Source organism: Primulina tabacum, chromosome 9 (genome assembly GCF_025594145.1).
Source record: "Primulina tabacum isolate GXHZ01 chromosome 9, ASM2559414v2, whole genome shotgun sequence".
In the NCBI taxonomy this organism is placed as follows: Eukaryota; Viridiplantae; Streptophyta; class Magnoliopsida; order Lamiales; family Gesneriaceae; genus Primulina; species Primulina tabacum.
Window position 1 is genome coordinate 15247907 of NC_134558.1, and position 19791 is coordinate 15267697.

Below are 19791 nucleotides of genomic sequence, written 5' to 3' on the forward strand. Positions count from 1 at the left end.
TGTAGGTTTTGTACCAAGAGATTAGAATCAAGCTTCTTGTTGGTTGTAAGTGGAATTCATTTCCTTGTTCTCACATGATAATATATGTATGGTGTTTCAATGGTTTTAACATGTTATTCCCTTCCATTTGATTCATGCTATGTATTAATACACCTTGTTGTATATTAGAGGTCTTTTATGTCTCAAATATGTCAAAGGGAATACAAAAGAAAAGAGAATGCAAAGTGTTTGATTTAATGCCCAAAATAGAGTTTAAATGATTTATTGGATTGATAGATACATAGTCAGAGATTGCATGCAATTAGTTGATCAACGACCATAGGCTTATATCCCAACAGAGTATCGATTTATATCGATGGGTTATAGGCACAGAGACAGAGATACTATTTAGATATCAATCCATCAGAGAAAAGAGAAATACCATCGTTATTGTTATTCATGCTATGATATTTATGTTTCAGAGTTGATGGTATTTAATGTTTTCAAAGCCATGTTTTACAGAGTATGATATGTATCCATTGTTATGTAAGAGTTCCACTTGCTGAGTTTTATACTCATTTCAGTTATTCATGTGATGCAGATAAGAGTGACGGGCCAGGACGTTGATTGGAGCCGAGGTCATATGCATAGAAGAGGGAAGGAAGAAGGCTATTTTGCTAGCATTTTGGACATGATCAAAAAATGATATTTTATATTTTGTTGCATCATTTTATTGATCATGTATATACTTTTGATTGTAAATATTTTATGTCAAGAAAATTTTAAATCCTTCCTTCAAATAAATTTTAGAAAAATTCCGCTGTTATTTTATGATACAAATTATTCAATGATAAGAATGTTCAGCCACCAAAGATCAAGTTGGACATATCTCCTGAGCAGTTTCTCAAAGTCAAGAAGGAGATTGGAACGCAGGCAGATCCCAAATCAGTCAAGAAGACCAAGGCCTTGGCTCAGAAAAAGACAATCAAAAGGAAACTGATTGTCAGTGAGACTGAATCGGAGAAAACTCCATCTTCAAAAATCATGAAGAAGCCAAGGACCCAGAAAACTAAACCAGTAGCTACTTTGGAAACCATCCCTACTGACAGATTGAGGTAAACTGAAGCTGAACAACCTATCAGTGCAATACCAATCACGGTAGTTCCAGTTGCATCCTCAACTGAACAACAGTTACTGCCTCCAACTGGTCCCTCAAAGAAGACTATCACCGAATATGATGATAAACAAAACGTGTTGGAGTCAAAGTACCACTAATCACTATCATCGGCCTATCTGCACTGCCTTTTTCCAGATCAAAGGGAGTGGTGATAAGAGAGAAAGTGGATGCAACTGTTTCAGGGCTGAGCATTTCTCATGCCCTCACTGACCCAAAAGGTAAGGGCAAGATGATTGAAGAGCCCAGACCAACCAACCCGATTCAGACTCATATTGATTTAATATGGAAAGAGGTAAATGAGTTTTCTGAATCGGAGTTGAAAACCTACAATGAGTGGGTCAGATTTAGGACCGAAGTGTTTGCCAAGGGATTGCAGAAGAAATCAGTTTTGAACAAATTCATCACCTTGGAAACTATAGTCCTGAGTGTAGTCAAAGCTACTACAATTGTTCAAGCACTGGAGATAAGGAATTACTTCTTTGATCTAATGCGTGCCAAGAAGATGGCTCTAGTCATATCTCAGCTACGCAAAAACTATAATCCTCTCAGTCCAACTGCCTTCAATGACAAAGCAGTTTATGACTAGTTGGACATGGATCTTATATCTTTACAGATGAAAATCAAAATTTGGGAAATGGATCAAGAATTGACTATTCCAACAAATTCCCAAAGTTCTTCCTTAGAAGAGCAGGATGAACCATCAACTCATCTGCCAGAACCATCCGAGGAAGCAGTTGCTGAACAAACTGACCAAGTAACTGCTTCTTCATCAAAAGATGCCCAATCGTCATCTTCTGATCCGGTACATCTTCAAATCTACACCGTTACTAAGTTGTCATTAGAAAATATCGATGAAGTGATACAGTCAGTTTCCGATGATATCTAGCTGAACGTGATAACTGAAGAATCAGTTGAAGATCCAAGCAAATCTGATCAACCAGCCTCAGAGCATGTTGGAAACTTAATTTCGGTGGTTTGACAAACTAAAAGATTAAATCTATTGGACTAACTGATAACGTATTGACAGTTGCCTAACTGAAGATTAATGTGCAGATTATCAAAGGCAACTAAAGCCAGCTGAACTGAAATTACAACTGACTGATCAGTTGGAAACTGATCAGTAGTGAAGAACTGAACTTTCGAAGACAACTGACTGATCAGTTGGAAACTAATCAGTTGATATATTCAGTTATGAGCGTACCAGTGAGTGCCTATCAACTGATCCTACAGCTGTACACGTCATTAGTTGAAAAGGACATTCAACCGACAACAGTACAAATGTGGGGACCCGGACGCTAATCATTTTCTTAGTCATCTTTGGGATTTAATTATCAATTAAGATAAACATGGTCTAAAAATTTTTCTTTTTTTACAAATGTAAGTGCGGAACGTAATGGAATTTAACTAATATACAACTCAGTATAAAAGTACAATAATGTACAACAATTATTCAAACTAGTCTAAGGTTCAACTACTAAATTTCAAGTATTAAACCAAGTCTACAATAAGTCCGGCATCACCACTCTAACTCATCTTCTCTCATCATCTTCTTGACCCCGATCCTGTCCCACCTGTTGTCATGCACACATACAAAACAAGACAACAGCCGGATACTCCGGTGAGAATGAATCCCAGTATAAAACATGTATACATGCATATACACAATATAAATCGTAAAGCATATTATCATGCCTAAAATTCATAACAATAGGTTTCATAGTCTGTGAAACTAAATCAAAATAAGCATGCCGTAACAATGGGTTCCATAATCTCTGAAACCAAAATAAAAGAAGCATGCAACTCAATTCAATTCATATCTTGACTCGACTCGACTATAACTCTAGGGATCCCGGTGTGAATAAGACGTCACTGTCTGTCACCTACCCTCCCAATCGGGGTAACTGTACGTCTTATTCCTAGACTTCGGTCCTGTCTGTATCGAATGTCTACAATCGGATTGAATCTGATCTGAAGCGTCGATACCACCGAACGTCTAGTTTAGCAAGTCTGCCAATGACTCTCCTATTTCAATGCTTGAATATAGATCTATAAACAAGACATAATCATAATCAAATATAAATAATAAATCTAGTATGTGATTTAGGGAAACTCCAACCAAGTCTGATTCGAGTCGTATCTCTCGAATTCACATGAATTATACCTTTGTCTTCCCGGTCTGACGAAGACGAAGTCTTGTATTCCAATATGTCCATAACCAGTCTGGCAATGACAATTGCATAAATACAATATCAGTATATAATTCGATTCAAAACCTGTTCTGATCAATACTCAATTCAGTATATAATCTGATCCATATCTGAACAAGGTACAATCTAATTCATATAAACGATATCACGATACACTCGAGATCATTACTGAATCTGATCAATCTAAATCAACTGATGTTTCAACGGCATAACAATACAGTCAAGATAACCCCGTCTATCTCAACATCACAGATATAATACCAGAATTCATAATCAATACCAGTACAACTCATAATTTCAATATCGGTATATTTAAAATCAGTAACAACACTACTCTGATTTCAAATCTCAATCAATATCTTTCGAAAATCATAACAATTGCATAACCAATCTATTCTTTAATCTGACTTTAATTATACAATGTCTACTGTAGCATAAACATCATATCTGATTCGTATTCAATTCTGACAATATTATAAATTCAAATCATGTCTAAATGTAACAAAACTTACGTCCAGTTGTAGCCTGCGTCGATAGGAACACAGTACTGAAATCGGATTAAAATTCTAACGGGTTGATCTTTCAAAATCACAAATCTACAAAGGCGTAAGGATTTTTCTCTCAAAACTTCGACCCTTTTCTGAATTTTGTGAAGGAAAGGCATGCAATTCTTATATATATACTGCATGCAACACCAGGAAACGTGGCTTATTTTTCATGTTGCACGTCGCACCGCGGGTGCGCTCATTCCCTAACCGCGGGTGCGCTCAGTGTAATGATATACATCAACTTTTCCGAAAGCTTCGACCGCGGGTGCGCTCTGTCTTTTAACGCGAGTGCGCTGACCCTACTGGTACAACACCACGGGTGATGTCTGTCTAGCACCGCGGGTGCGGTGTCACTTCCGTAATTAATCTCCAACTCTCTGTCCATCAACCGCGGGTGCGGTCTTGTTCGTAGCGCGGGTGCGCTCATGCTACTGTAATTCTTCCACAATTCATGAGCTCAACCGCGGGTGCGGTTCCTTTCCTTACCGCGGGTGCGGTCTATATTTCATGCAACACTTCATAATCTCATTTAGTGCTTCTCATTACATGTCATGCATACTCATATCTTCCGAATATCACATCAATGAAGACTAATAAATCTCGAGCCTTACATTTGCAGACTGTGACTCGTAGTGGAACGCCGGATTTCAGAGACTACAGTGTACGAATGTCAGAAGTATATTGACTTGGCAATCAACGGATATAAAGATTCAAATTATATTTAATGTTACCGTTGGAAGAATCCTATAAATAGGCGAGAGAGCAGTTGAGAAAAAATTCTTATCAAAACGATTCACCTATTCTCTCAAGCTTGTTATTACTCTCATTTGAGATTCAAAAAGCTCACACTTATCAGAATTATTTGTAGCATTTGAGGCTACTTTTCGAGCTTACTAGCACAAACTATTTTTTTATTTATTTGATCTAAGTTATATCAGTCGTGTTAAGTCCAGTCGAAGAACTGTGAAAATTGTTGTTAAACTAAGAGTTTCAGTTTTTGCAGTGTTAAGTCCAAACTGAAGTGGGTCTGTACAAGTTTTGTATTGATCAAAGTCTTTTAGTGCATATCATATCCTTGTGATAGAAGGGGTGACGTAGGAGTTATTCAATCTCTGAACATCCATAAATCTTTGCGTCATTATTTCAGTCATTTATACAATCTTTCAGTCAGTTTATTTCTGCAACTATATTCAGTTAAACTGATTGTCATCGACTGACAAGATTCCTAAGTTTCAGTTTATCACAAAACTGATACTTCATTCGAAAAGGTTAAAAAAATCGTGAGTGTTTATTCAACCCCCCCTTCTAAACACTTTTTTACCTATTAACCGATCCTATCAAGTGGTATCAGAGCAGTTGAATCTTGTCTAAGAATATTCTTACTAACAACTGTTCAATATGTCTACATTCAACAAGATACCGATGTTTTCCAGAGAAGACATTAGCGACTGGAAAATAAGAATACAGGCTCATTTAGCTGCACATGATGATGACATGTTGTATGTTATGATTGATGGTCCCATGAAGATTCTGAAAGCAAACACTGTAGTTGCCATTACTGACGGGGCACCTCATCGAATAGAAAACCCCAGAGATGAATGGACAACTGAGGATAAAAGGAAAGCTAATCTAGACAACGTGGCCAAGGGCATCTTATACAAAACACTGGACAAAGTCACGTTCAACAAAATCAAAATGTGCAAAACGGCCAAAGAGATATGTGAAAAACTTATCCAGCTGTGTGAAGGAAATGAACAAACCAAGGAGAACAAGCTAGCAGTTGGTGTTCAAAAATTTGATAATAATAAGATGAAAGCTGGAGAGTCTATGTACGAGTATGATGAAAGAGTCAGCTGCATCACCAATGAACTGAATGCACTTGGAAAAGTGTACTCAAATAAAGAAGTGGCTCTGAAGGTGGTAAGAGGTCTTTCCAAAGAGTGGGATTTCAAAACCATGGCTATGCATGAATCAAAAGATCTTAACAAAGTTGAACTACATGATCTATTTGCTGATTTAAAGGCCTATGAATTTGAACTACAGACCAGAGAAGGGGAACCTTCTACTCCAGCTGCCACAACGGCTTTAACTACTGTCAGACAGGAACCAACTTGTTCAACTGACAGATTTGCTGATCAACTTAGCAATGATGACATGTCATTGTTTGTCAAAAAATTTGGAAGGTTTATGAGAAAGAATCAAGGAAACTTCCAAAAGCAATACTAGAAGAACCAATCCAAAGAAGAATCCTATGTTTGCTACAACTGTGGCAAATCAGGTCATTTCATAGTAGAATGTCCTAAGCCAAAGAAGGACAGTCAATGATCAATTGAAAAAGCAATGAAGTCCTATGAGCACAGGAGAAGGACTAAGGATGACAAGAGATAATCCAAAAAGAAGTATGAAGTGCTCCTGGCTGAGGAGATCAAATCAAAGTGGGATGAAACTGACAGTGATGAGTCAGAACCAAAAAGCCCAAGCAGCTCAAGTGATGATGAAGAGGAAGTCAAGTGCCTGATGGCAAATGATGCAGAACTGGATTCAGCAAGTGAACAAGTATTTGACTTTAGCTCCACTAATTTCACTCATGAGGAACTCATTACCACATTGCTTACATGGTAAATGAATATCATAAACTGGCTCGATCATTTGAAAAGGTCAAAGCTGAGCAAAATGATCCCAATGATAACAAAGTTGAAGCTGATAAGTCAGTTGAAGTGTTAAATTTAAAAGGGGAGATTTCAAAGCAAAATGTTGAACTGATCGAGAACAAAGCTTTGATATGTCAATTAAAAAATGAGATTTCAAACAATACTGAACTAATTCAAACTTGGAACAATTCTTCATTTACATTAACTGAAATGCAGAATGCTCAGAAATCAGTTGCTGATAAAACTTGTTTAGGTTTTAACAGTAATGTGAAAAACTCTGCAAGTGATACTCAGCCAAGGTTGAATAATAACAAAGGAAAATACATTACCTTTGTAAAATCAACCATGGTAAATGAACATTCAGAACCAAGTACACCAACTGTTCAATCTACTGAAATTAAGAACAAAGGCAAACGATATGGTATTGGATATAGCTCAGAGAGCTCAACTGATACAAGAAAATCGTCCCCTAAACGATTCAGTTACAAATATCAGTACTCAAGGAATGACTATTACAATTATCACAACTGTAAGCCAGTTCAAAAACTGTATCAAAAGAATAGTCAGTTGAAGAAAAAAATAATTCATACTGTTTCATCCTCATAACACACACATACTGCTAAAAATTCGAGAAAAACCATTTGGAACACATCAACTGGGAAATCAGTTGGACTAATTCAAGTCTGGGTTCCTAAAAGACTAATCAGTTTAGGACCCAAATAAATATGGGTACCAAGTTTATATAATGTGTGTGATTGCAGGTAACAGGTACAACAAAAGAATCAACTTGGTATCTAGACAGTGGATGTTCGCGACATATGACAGGAGATGCAAATTTGCTATCTCAACTGAGCAAGTATACTGGGCCAATCAGTTTTGGAGACAACTCCAAAGGTAAAACTGTGGGTAAGGGTAAGCTTATCCATGGTAACTTTACAATTAAAGATGTTTTACTTGTTGAGAATTTGAAGTATAACTTGATTAGCATTAATCAGTTATGCGACAATAATTTCTTAGTTCAGTTTGATAGACACACATATTTAGTTAGAGACTCAACTGATGAGGTCATACTAACTGGAAATCGTTGTGGTAATACTTACAAAGTCAGTTGGACTGAACAACCTTATGCACCAATTTGTTTTATTGCTTCCAAATCTTCTAAAAACTCGTTGTGGCATAAGAGATTAAACCATTTAAATTTTAAATCTATTGCCTATCTGAGTAACCACGATCTTGTAATTGGTTTTCCCAAAATAGATTTTTCAAAAGATAAAATTTTTTCAGCATGTCAGTTTGGAAAACAAGTAAGATCTTCATTCAAAAACCAAGGTTGTAAATCATCTTCCCGATGCTTAGAACTGTTGCACATGGATCTTTTTGGTCCAATACCAGTCGTGAGTTTAGGGGGAATGAAATACACCCTAGTAGTTGTGGATGACTTTTCAAGATTTACTTGGGTAATTTTTCTCAAATCAAAAGACCAAACTGCTGCACAACTAATTAGTCTCTTCAAAAGACTTTTAAATGAAAAATCAGTTGGGATTGATATAATAAGGTCTGACAGAGGGACTGAATTCATCAATCAAAATCTTTCAACTTTTCTAAAAAATACTGGAATCAAGCATGAGCTCTTAGCAGCTGGAACACCTCATCAAAATGGTGTAGCTGAGAGAAGAAATAGGACCCTCAAAGAAGCTGCTAGAACAATGCTTGCTTATTCTGGTATTTCTCAAAGGTTTTTGGCTGAAGAAGTAAACACTGCATGTTATACTCAGAACAGATCAGTGATTAATAAAAATCATGTGAAAACACTATATGAGATCTGGCATGGAAGAAAAAGTATGGTTTCCTATTTCAAAATACTTGGCTGTAGATGTTTTATTCTTGATAATGGTAAAAATAATTTAAAAGCCTTTGATGCTCAATCTGTAGAGGGAATATTTCTCGGATATTCTTCAGTTAGCAAAGCATATAGAGTTTTTAATATAAATTCTTTAAATGTTGAAGAATCTATCCATGTTGTTTTTTATGAAACTGTACTAACTGATAATCCAACTGATCCACTTGAGCTAGTTGATCGATTTACAGAGATCAGTTTGGAGGATGAAGATGAAGAAGAAAATCAAATCAATCAAAACATCCTTCAGACACCTAAACCAGAAATCTTAGATCAATCAGTTGAACAAGAACCTACTCCTGATAATCATTTGGTGGAGCAAACAGATGATATTCAGTTACCAACTGAAACAGCTCCAACTGAAACTGAAAACATTCAGTTTCCAACAGAAGAAGTTGCTGATATGGAAACAACACATAATGAGCTCATATGCAAGAAATCACATCCACCAGAATTGGTGATAGGTAATCCATATGACCTGGTAAGAACAAGAAATAAAATGCTTAATTTGTTTATTAATTCTGCTTTTGTCTCACAACTGGAACCAAAGAAAGCTGATGAAGCTCTTGCTGATCCTAACTGGATAAATGCAATGCAAGAAGATCTAAATCAATTTACCCATTACAATGTCTGGGACTTTGTTCCAAGACCAGTTTGTAAAACAATTATAGGTACAAAATGGGTATTCAGAAATAAACTGAACGAAGATGAAGATGGTTCAGTTGAACGCATCAAAGAAATATTGGTAGCACAAGGATATAGGCAGGAAGAAGGAATTGACTATGATGAAACGTATGCACCAGTTTAAAACTGGAAGCAATCAAAATGTTCCTTGCCTATGCATTATTCAAGAACTTCAAAGTCTATCAAATCGATGTAAAAAGTGCATTTCTGAATGGTCAGTTGCAAGAAGAAGTGTATGTTGAACAACCTCCAGGTTTTATCAATCAATATTTTCCTGATCATGTCTATCATTTGAACAAAGCTTTATATGGTCTTAAACAAGCACCAAGAGCTTGGTACGAGACACTTTCAAAATTCCTAACTGATCATGATTTTAATGTTGGATCAGTTGACAAGATCTTGTTCAAATTTTCTAAAAACTGATCATATTTTACTAGTGCAAATTTATGTTGATAATATCATATTTGGGTCAACTAACCCCAAATTTTGTGAGAAATTTGCTAAGTTAATGCAGGACAAATTTGAGATGAGCATGATGGGCGAACTGACATTTTTCCTCGGTCTGCAAGTGAAACAACTGGAATGTGGGGACCCGGGCTCTAACTCCATTCTTTTCGGGATTAATTGGATCTTTATTCAAAATGTAGGTCAAATTTTCGCTTTTTAACATTAATTCAAATGTAAATACTAAGCATAATATCTTTCTTTATTTAATTACAACACATACAAGATACATGTCATGTTCTACTACAAACACATCACTAGTGTTTAATACAAACCATAAACTACAAGTAGTACGAATCTAGTACAACATCACTAGTGATCTTCTGCGCCCGGAGTCACCACGCTATCTTGATCTCATCTCTGACGTGACTCAGATCCTGCCCCACCTATTGTTATGCACACATACAGACATAACAACAGCCGAAAACTCCGGTGAGAAAAAATCCCAGTATAAAACATGTATACATGCTGATACGAAATCATAAATCATGCATGAAAGCAATAACCATGGCTCCATAGTCTATGAAACCTATCTATCTAAACATGCAATTCAAATCAAATCATGTCTTGACTCGAATCGACTCTACTCTAGGGATCCCAATGTGAATAAGACGTCAATGGCTGTCACCTACCCTCCCAATCGGGGTGACTGTACGTCTTATTCCTAGACTTCGGTCATATCTATATCGAATGTCTACAATCGGATTGACTCTGGTCCGAAGCGTCGATACCACCGAACATCTAGTTTGGCAAGTCTGCCAACGACTCTCCTATCTCAAAGGCTTGAATGTAAATCTATAAATAAGACATCATCATATCAAGAGATGTGAATATAAATCTATAAACACATCAAATTCATATCAAAAGATAAACAACAATTCTAGTATGTGATTTGGTTGAGAAACTCAAATTGAATCTCATTTGAGTTGTGTCTTCCCCAAACAAAACATGAATTATACCTTTCGTCGCACAATCTGTGTCGTAGTCGAAGTCTCGAAGACGAATCTGTCAATATCAAATCTGAAATGGAAATGTTGATACATATTCTATCAATCTCTAATCTCAATCAACACATATCCAATTCAATACTTGATCTCGGTACAATTTGACGGTATAACGACGTAATTTCTCGATACCGGTCAATCCAACTCTCAACATATATCACCAATTCATAAGTCTCAACTCATAATCATCATTATAAGCACATGATAGTACTCAAAATCTGCATATTTAACTCTAAATATGCTGGAAAATCATAATAATTGCATATGACATCCGATAATCGATCTGTTTACGAATATATAGTCACTAACTTCACAAGAACATATAATCTAGTGTAATTCACAATTTCCCCAACATCAATATTTCAAATCATGCAGGAAATGAATGAAACTTACATCCCCTTAAAGCCTTTGATGAGAGAAGTTCAAAACCGAAATCGGATTAACGTTTGGATGTGAAATTCTTGTACAAACTAGCTTTAAAAGAAGAGAACTTTCCCTTTCCTTAAACTTTTCCCTTTTTCTCGGTGGTCTCAGCTGTGCTAGGAGAGAAATGAAGACACACACTATATATATCTTGCATGTTGAGGGGCAAGTGTCATATTTTTCAAGTAACACGCATGACCGCGGGTGCGGTAGTTCATGAACCGCGGGTGCGCTCAAGCTTCGGCGGTCCATCCACTTTCCAAAATCGACGACCGCGGGTGCGCTACATATAAAACCGCGGGTGCGGTGACATCAACGCGGGTGCGGTTACGTTTGAACCGCGGGTGCGGTGTCATTTATATAAATACTTTCCAACTCTCTGTCCATCAACCGCGGGTGCACTCTTTCTTGGACCGCGGGTGCGGTGACCCTACTGTAAAAATGTCTAACCTTCTGTCCATGCACCGCGGGTGCGGTGCTTCTCTAGGCGCGGGTGCGGTCCCTTTCTTCAAGCACCACTTCATCTTTTCATTTCATCCATATACAATCTAGGGCATTACATGGAAACTGGTATCTTTATCAGTCAGACCAAATACACGAAGGAATTGCTCAAGAAATTTGGCATGGAAACTTGTTCAGCTGCAAGCACTCCCATGAGTTCAACAGTTAAACTAAACAATGATCAAGGGGGAATATCAGTTGAAACGTCACTCTACAGAGCTTTAATAGGTTCATTATTGTACCTAACTGCTAGTCGTCCTGATATTGTGTTTTCTGTTTGCATGTGTGCTAGATTTCAAGCAAATCCTAAGCAATCGCATTTTACTGTTGCCAAAAGAATTTTAAAATATTTAAAAGGCACTCAAAATGTGGGATTATGGTACGCTAAAGACTCTTCTTTCAATTTAGTTGGATATTCAGATGCAGATTATGCAGGATGTAAGCTAGATCGTAAGAGCAACAGTGGATCATGTCAGTTTCTAGGAGACAGACTGATCTCTTGGTTCAGCAAGAAGAAAACATCCATAGCCACTTCCACAACCGAAGCAGAATACTTTGCTGCTGGAAGCTGTTGTGCCCAACTGCTCTGGATTCAACAACAACTGAAAGATTATGAAGTTGATGCTAAAGAATCTCCCATATTTTGTGACAATACAAGTACAATTACACTTACATATAATCCAGTTCTTCACTCAAGGACTAAGCACATTGATGTCAGACATCACTTCATCAGAGATCATGTTATGAAGAAAGCTATCAGACTGTAATATGTGTCAACTGAACAACAAGCCGCTGACATCTTCACCAACCATTGGCTGAGACTAAGTTTTCTCACTTTCGCAATATACTTGGTTTAATTGATTTATCTTAATCAGTTTTATTGTTGTTTTGTCAGTTGTTGTTCATTCAGTTTTTTATTTAAATGATTATCAACTTATTTCAATTAACTCACTCATCAGTTCACATGTTCAATTCTTTAACTGTTTGAGTCATTTATTAGTTGAAATTCAGTTAGTTCTCCGTCTGTCAACTGATGTAACGTAAGTGTAGTTCTTGCAGAAAGTAAAGAAACAACAAAGATGCAAAAACACGATTTTATTAAGCTTCAAATCGAATCCATACAACATTACTCAGTTGCCTCCCTATAGCTTCTTGCCAATCATTTAACAAATTTACAAGTTCTTGGCTATGGAATTCTCTGACGAATTCAAAATTAGAGACATTCTCAAGTTGATGTCATTCTTTCCACAACATCACATGCCACAGAACTATATCAGTGACAAATTGTGAAACGTGTCGGACGTTAAAACGCCTGAAATACTTTCTGGCTACAGCTCTTTGTTGAGTAGAAGGAACTGGACCGTGTCTCTGAATAGACTGAAGTTCGTGAACTTTAATCCAAGAAGACATCACCTTCAACCAAACGAACTCTTGGATATCTTTCTTCACATCTTCTGGTTCTCGTGCCCTTTGTGTCAAAAAGTGATGATTGCTGCTACAAGCATCTGAAATGATTAAACCAGACTCTCTGGACAAACCAGACTCACTCGACATATTGAATTGTTATAATCTAACATTGTTTTCATCTTACTTATAGACATGTCTCATTTAAAATTGAAGAAGATGAAGAGACTCAAGTCAACTGAACCGTCTTTTGACTCAAACAGACTAAGTTTCTCTTACCCTTACTTTTAATTATATGCATTTATTAAGGGGAAATGTCTATTTCAAAAGTTAACTGAGAAGACAATGGTCAGTTGGTTCTCAATTGAACTGACTAAGTTCTCAACTGGTCATTCAGCTCCTGACCTAACTGATCTTCTCCTTTAGGTTAACTGATAAATCGAATAATATTCTATATATAAATGATGTGACTATTTATCGAAGCATTAAATGTTGTCTTTCAATGAATAGTATTTTGAAACGTAGACCCACGTAATCCATTAATACTTTAGACACGTTTTTATCACACGTACACACGTTTTAAATTCAAAACTTCCTGGACTGACACGTTTCCAATAATTTGAACAGTCACTTACATATGTGCAATACCCCGCTTCATTTTAGTTTTTCTTTTACGCGCGCATTCAAGCATCCAGAGCAAAATTCTACTCAAGCAAATTTGTTTCGCAAATTTCAAGCTATTCAAATGGCTAACCAAATTCCTGCTCATATGATGAACGCAATGGCGATTGATTTTGACTCTATCTTCATCGTGAAAGAAGAATAAGTCAAAAATGTCTTTCAGAAACTGGAAGCAGCTGGTTTGAAACCATTCTTGGGATTATCTTCTCAAGAAATTTACACCAAAGAGATTCAGGATATCTACTCCAGCGGCTATGTTACACAAGACGGCAGCATAGCATCTACTGTAAATGGTCAGTTGCTGATCATTGAGGAGGAGTTCTTCTGCAACCTCTTCCAACTTCCTACTGATGGGCTAATCAATCTTTCTGAAGTGACTGCCTCCGAAATTGAGGAGATGCAAACTACTCTTTCTGCTGATGGTCGGAAAATCAGAAGGAACTGAAGCCAGAAGTACAACTGCTGGCTGATATTGTAGCGAAGGGACTTTTGGCAAAGGCTGGATCCTTTGCTGCTCTGACTTTGGAGAAGTTTCCAGGCCATGACTGCTATCATGGATGGACGGAAGATGAACTGGAGAAACATCATATTCAACATCCTGAGAAACATGTTCCAATCTTCCAAGCAGTCAAAAGGTTTTGCTATGCAACTCATCCATGTGCTGAAAGTGAAAGGGGTGATAATTGATGATTCTGAGAAATCATCAAAATTGAAGATTTTCAATGCCAAGAATGTCCAGCCTCCCAAGAAAAAACTGGACATGACTCCTGAGAAGTTTATTGAAGTCTAGAAGGAGATTAGGATGGAAGGAGCTCCCAAGTCAGTAAAGAAGGCTCGGAAGGAGACTCAGAAGAAGACAATCAAGCGCAAACTGATTGTCAGTGGAACTGATTCTGAGAAGACTTCATCTCCCAAGGTCGTCAAAAAGCCAAGGACCTTGAAGACCAAGCGAGTTGCTGCATTTGGAACCATCCAAACTGAAAGACTGTTGTAGTCAGGAGCTCAACAGCCTATCAAGGTTGTTCCTTTGAAAGCAGTCCCAACTGAACCCTCAACTGAGGACCAGTTGCCTCTATCTGAAATCCTATCAAAGAAGAAGGTCACCGAATCTGGTGACAAGAAGAAACTTGCTAGAGTTAAGGCTCCACTAATCACTATTTTTGGTTACTCTTCCCTACCTCCTCCCAGACCTAAGGGAATAGTGATCAGAGAGAAGATCGACGCAACAACAACAGGGTTGAGCATTCCTCATGTCCTAACTGACTCCAAGGGCAAAGGGGAGATGCAAGAAGAACCCAGACCATCTAATGTGATTCAAACTCACATTGATCTCATCTCGCAAGAGATCAATGAATTTGCTGCAAACAAACTCAAGACCTACAATGAGTGGGTGAGATTCAGGACTGAAGTATTTGCCAAACAGCTTCAGTCGAAGTCTAAACTGAAGAAGTATATTGATCTGGAGGCTGTTGTCCTGAGAGTAGTCAAAGCTTCCACAATTGTTCAGGCTCTGGAACGAAAGAGTTATTTCTTCGATCAGTTGAGAGCCAAGAAGCTTCAAAAGACAGTTGCTGAGTTGCGACAGAATTTCAATCCTACAAGTCAACAGCATTCAACGATACAGCTGTTCATAATCAACTGGACTCGGATCTTCTCTGTTTACGTATGCAAATCGAAAATTGGGAAATGGATCAAGAACTGATCATTCCAGCGGCTTCACAAGATTTATCAAGTGCAGAAAAGCCAGCTGAACAGTCGGTTCAAAAGCCACATAAAGGCTCATCTACTGAAGCTACTCTACAAGCAACTGAACCCTCCACATCAGTTGCTCAACCATCTTCATCTTCAGCACCTCAATCATCGATTGCTGATCCAACGCCATATTCTGAAGCTGAATTTTCTCTGGCCAATCTCAATGAGGTCATCAAATCAATAACCTCAGATATTAGCTAGAAAATTCAAGATCAGTCGAAGATGTGGTTGTGACTGAAGGACCAGCTGTTCAAGCTGTCAATTTTGAAGAAATGGCCGAGGAGCCTATTTTTGAACAAACTCCAACTGAAGATATTTCAGAAATAGCTGCGCATGAAACAGAACCAACTGACGGTGCAATGGTTGTATTTGCTCAACCAGAAAAGGAACAGATTCCTGAAACTTCTGGAGACATGTCTCCTAGAATTTCAGCCATTGATGATCTATTTGAAGAACTTCAAACCATTCAGTCAAATATAGTCAGTATGATGAATGTTATTTCTGCAATACAATCTACTCAGCTCGCACACACTTTGAAACTCAACTCGACCAATGAGTTTACTACGAACAGGTCGAATCTACTCGATCAAAGTGTGACTTCTATACACCTCCAGATGGAAGAAATAAAGAAAGACACATTGTCGACTGAATCCAACTTCCAAACTCAAGCTCTAAACGTCAGACATTTTGACCTTCTACAGAGTAAAGTCACTAAGAAAATTGATATGCTGCAGAATATTGTGATGAATGCCGTATCAGATATTGCAGCAGATGTTTGAATATTAACAAAGAAAGTGGATGTGCTTGACTAAAAGGGGGAAATTATTCGGGAGATAGAAGAAGACAAAGGAAAAAAGCATATATGAAGATCAACTGACTGACTTCAGTTAATGGTTGAAGATCTGAAGATTCTTTATTCTTTATTCTTTGAACGAATCTGTACTTATTCTTTGTACGAATCTGTACATCGGATAGATATTTTATCTACAATAAAATCGAATTTTATCTTTAGTTTAGTTGATCAGTTCATATCTTACAAATTTTGTCAAACACCAAAAAGGGGGAAATTGTTGGAAACTTAATTTCGGTTGTTTGACAAACTAAAATATTAAATCTATTGAACTAATTGATCACGTATTGACATTTGCCTAACTAAAGATTAATGTGCAGAATATCGAAGGCAATGAAGCCAGCTGAACTGAAATTACAACTGACTGATCAGTTGGAAACTGATCAGTAGAGAAAAACTGAACTTTCGAAGACAACTGACTGATCAGTTGGAAACTAATCAGTTGATATATTCAGTTATGAGCGTACCAGCGAGTGCCTATCAACTGATCCTACAGTTGTACACATCATCAGTTGAAAAGGATATTCAATCGACAATAGTACAAAGCAGACTGTGACTCGTAGTGGAACGCCGGATTTCAGAGACTACAGTGTACGAATGTCAAAAGTATATTGACGTGGCAATCAACGGATATAAAGATTCAAATTATATTTAATGTTACCGTTGGAAGGAAGCCTATAAATAGGCGAGAAGAGTAGTTGAGAAAAAAACTCTTATCAATACGATTCACCTATTCTCTCAAACTTGCTGTTACTCTCATTTGAGATTCAAAAAGCAAACACTTATCAGAATTATTCGTAGCATTTGAGGCTATTTTTCGAGCTTACTAGCACAAACTATTGTATTATTTATTTGATCTAAGTTAGATCAATCGTGCTAAGTCCAGTCGAATAACTGTGAAAATTGTTGTTAAACAAAGAGTTTCAGTTTTGGCAGTGTTAAGTCCAAACTGAAGTGGGTCTGTACAAGTTTTGTATTGATCAAAGTCTTTTAGTGCATATCCTATCCTTGTGATAGAAGGGGTGACGTAGGAGTTATTCAATCTCCGAACATCCATAAATCTTTGCGTCATTATTTCAGTCATTTATTCTATCTTTCAATCAGTTTATTTTCGCAACTATATTCGGTTAAACTGATTGTCATCGACTGACAAGATTCCTTATTTTTAGTTTATAACAAAATTGATACTTCATTCGAAAAGGTTATAAAAATCGTGAGTGTTTATTCAACCCCCCTTTCTAAACACTTTTCTACCTATTAACCGATCCTATCAGAACCAGTAATATCAACAGTTCAAATACCAGTTCACTCGCCGGCCATGACTGAACAAGTAGTCCTAGCTGAAACTGAAGTGGCTCAGTTGCAAACAGACAAACTGAAGAGCCAACTGACATATGAATTGCCAAACCAACTGAAGAGCCAACCAGCTCAACTGTTGTTCAGACTTCCACTCCTCCTCCAGAACTTCAACAAGAAGTAGTTGCAAAAATTGTTCCAGAAATGGTTACCGTTGTGACTGAATCAACTGATAAGGCCTTGTTAATCTTCAATGAAGAAGACAAGGAGCAAGAACCTAGAATTCTCTGAAGATATGTCTCCTCAGATACCAATGGCTACTGATTCCATAATAGAAGATGTTCAGTCCAACCTTCTCCATTTGATTTCATCTATTTCTGAAATCAAGTCAACAAAATTGTTACATACTTCGAAGATTGATTCTATGAAGGAGAATACAATAAAGAACCTACATAAGGTTACAAAGGATATCTCTTCCTTATTTCTCCAACTAGATCAATTAAAGAAATACCAAGTGACGGTTCAAGCACATTTCCATACTCAAGACACTGTTTAAAAATCGCATTGAAATTTTGGAACATTAATGACAAAGAGAATGGTTCTAATGCAAGAACAAATAGTGACTGCAATATCTAATGTCACCTCGGAAGTCCGTGCGTTATCCAGCAGGTTTGGTGAGTTTGACAAAAAAGGGGAAGAGTTAGAAGAACTGTAGAAGCTATCAAAGAAGAGACCTAGTCAACCGACTGATCAAACATCAGCTGATAAGAGAGCAAAGAAATAAACAAATCCATATCAGTTAGAAGACAGTCTTTATAATCAGTTGAGAATTTTTGGCATATTTTTTTTTATATAATTTCAGACAGTAGAAGATTTTTTTATTTAAAATTCTTTCATTCTTTATAAGAATCTGTACACTGAAAAGGTTATCCATAAAAGATTATTTTATCTACGAGAAGTTCAATTTGATCAGTTCATAAATTCTAAGTTTTTTCAAACACCAAAAAGGGGAAAATTGTTGAGTTCTTGATTTCGGAGTTTGAAAAATTAAGCGTGAAAAGATTGAACAATTAATCGAGAAAACTGAAGGTAACTGAACTGAAGATTCATAAATTGATAGTTGCCCGGACTAAAGATTAATGTGTATATAGTCAATGGCAACTAAACTCAACTAAGCTAACTGAACTGTGCAGTCAACTGGACGATTAGTTAAGACTGATCAGTTACACAGCAATAAGTTAATCCTATCGGCTATGTCAATCAGTTGTGACACATAATCAGTTAAGCAACGTAGCTTTTAACCGAAAATTGTACAAGAGCAGAATGCAACGTTTAGTGGGAACTCCGCATTTCAGAAAGATACAGTGTACGATTGTCAGAAGAATGTTGACATGGCTATGCAACGGATATAAAGATTCAAAATACATTCACTGTTACCGTTGTAAGCGAAGCCAATAAATAGCCGAGAAAGATCGGTTGAAGGATAATAATCGAGTTATAAAGTTATCAAGTCACAAAGTTTGCAATCTAGTTTAAAGTTCTCAAAAGCTCAAGCTTATTATTTACACTAATAAATTTCAGGCTATACTTCGAGCTTAAAGCACAAAAACACTTATTGTTATATTATTCGATCTTGTAGAGATCAGTTGTGCTAAGAAAGTTACATATCAGTTAAGAACTGATAAGTTATATTGATACTAAGAGTTTTAGTTTTGGCAGTGTTAAGTCCAAACTGAAGTGGGTTTGTACAATCCATTGTATAGATCAAAGTTTTTTAGTAAAATCCTATCTTCGAGATAGAAGAGGTGACGTAGGAGTAATTGAAATCTCCGAACATCCAGAAATCACTTGTTCTTTCCTTATCAGTTATATTCTATCTGTCTTTCAGTTATTTCCGCACATTTATCAAGTTAACTGATTTACATTGACAACAAGATTCGCAAATTCAGTTTATCACTAAACTGATTCATAAATCAAAGAAGTTGTGAAAATTGTAAAATGTTTATTCAACATCCCCTCCCCCTTCTAAACACTTTTTCACTCCCAACCGATCTTAACACAAACCCTATCCAGACCCCTTATGGACCCTATTGACCCTCCCTGACCCATTGAACCAGCCTCTAACACGCTGCACGAGCCCTGAACACAAGTCACGAGAGCTACGCACGTTGCTTCTTCTATTGCCCGGACTCCTATTCCAACTAGGATGCCTCTTTTTACTTAGCCACTGATC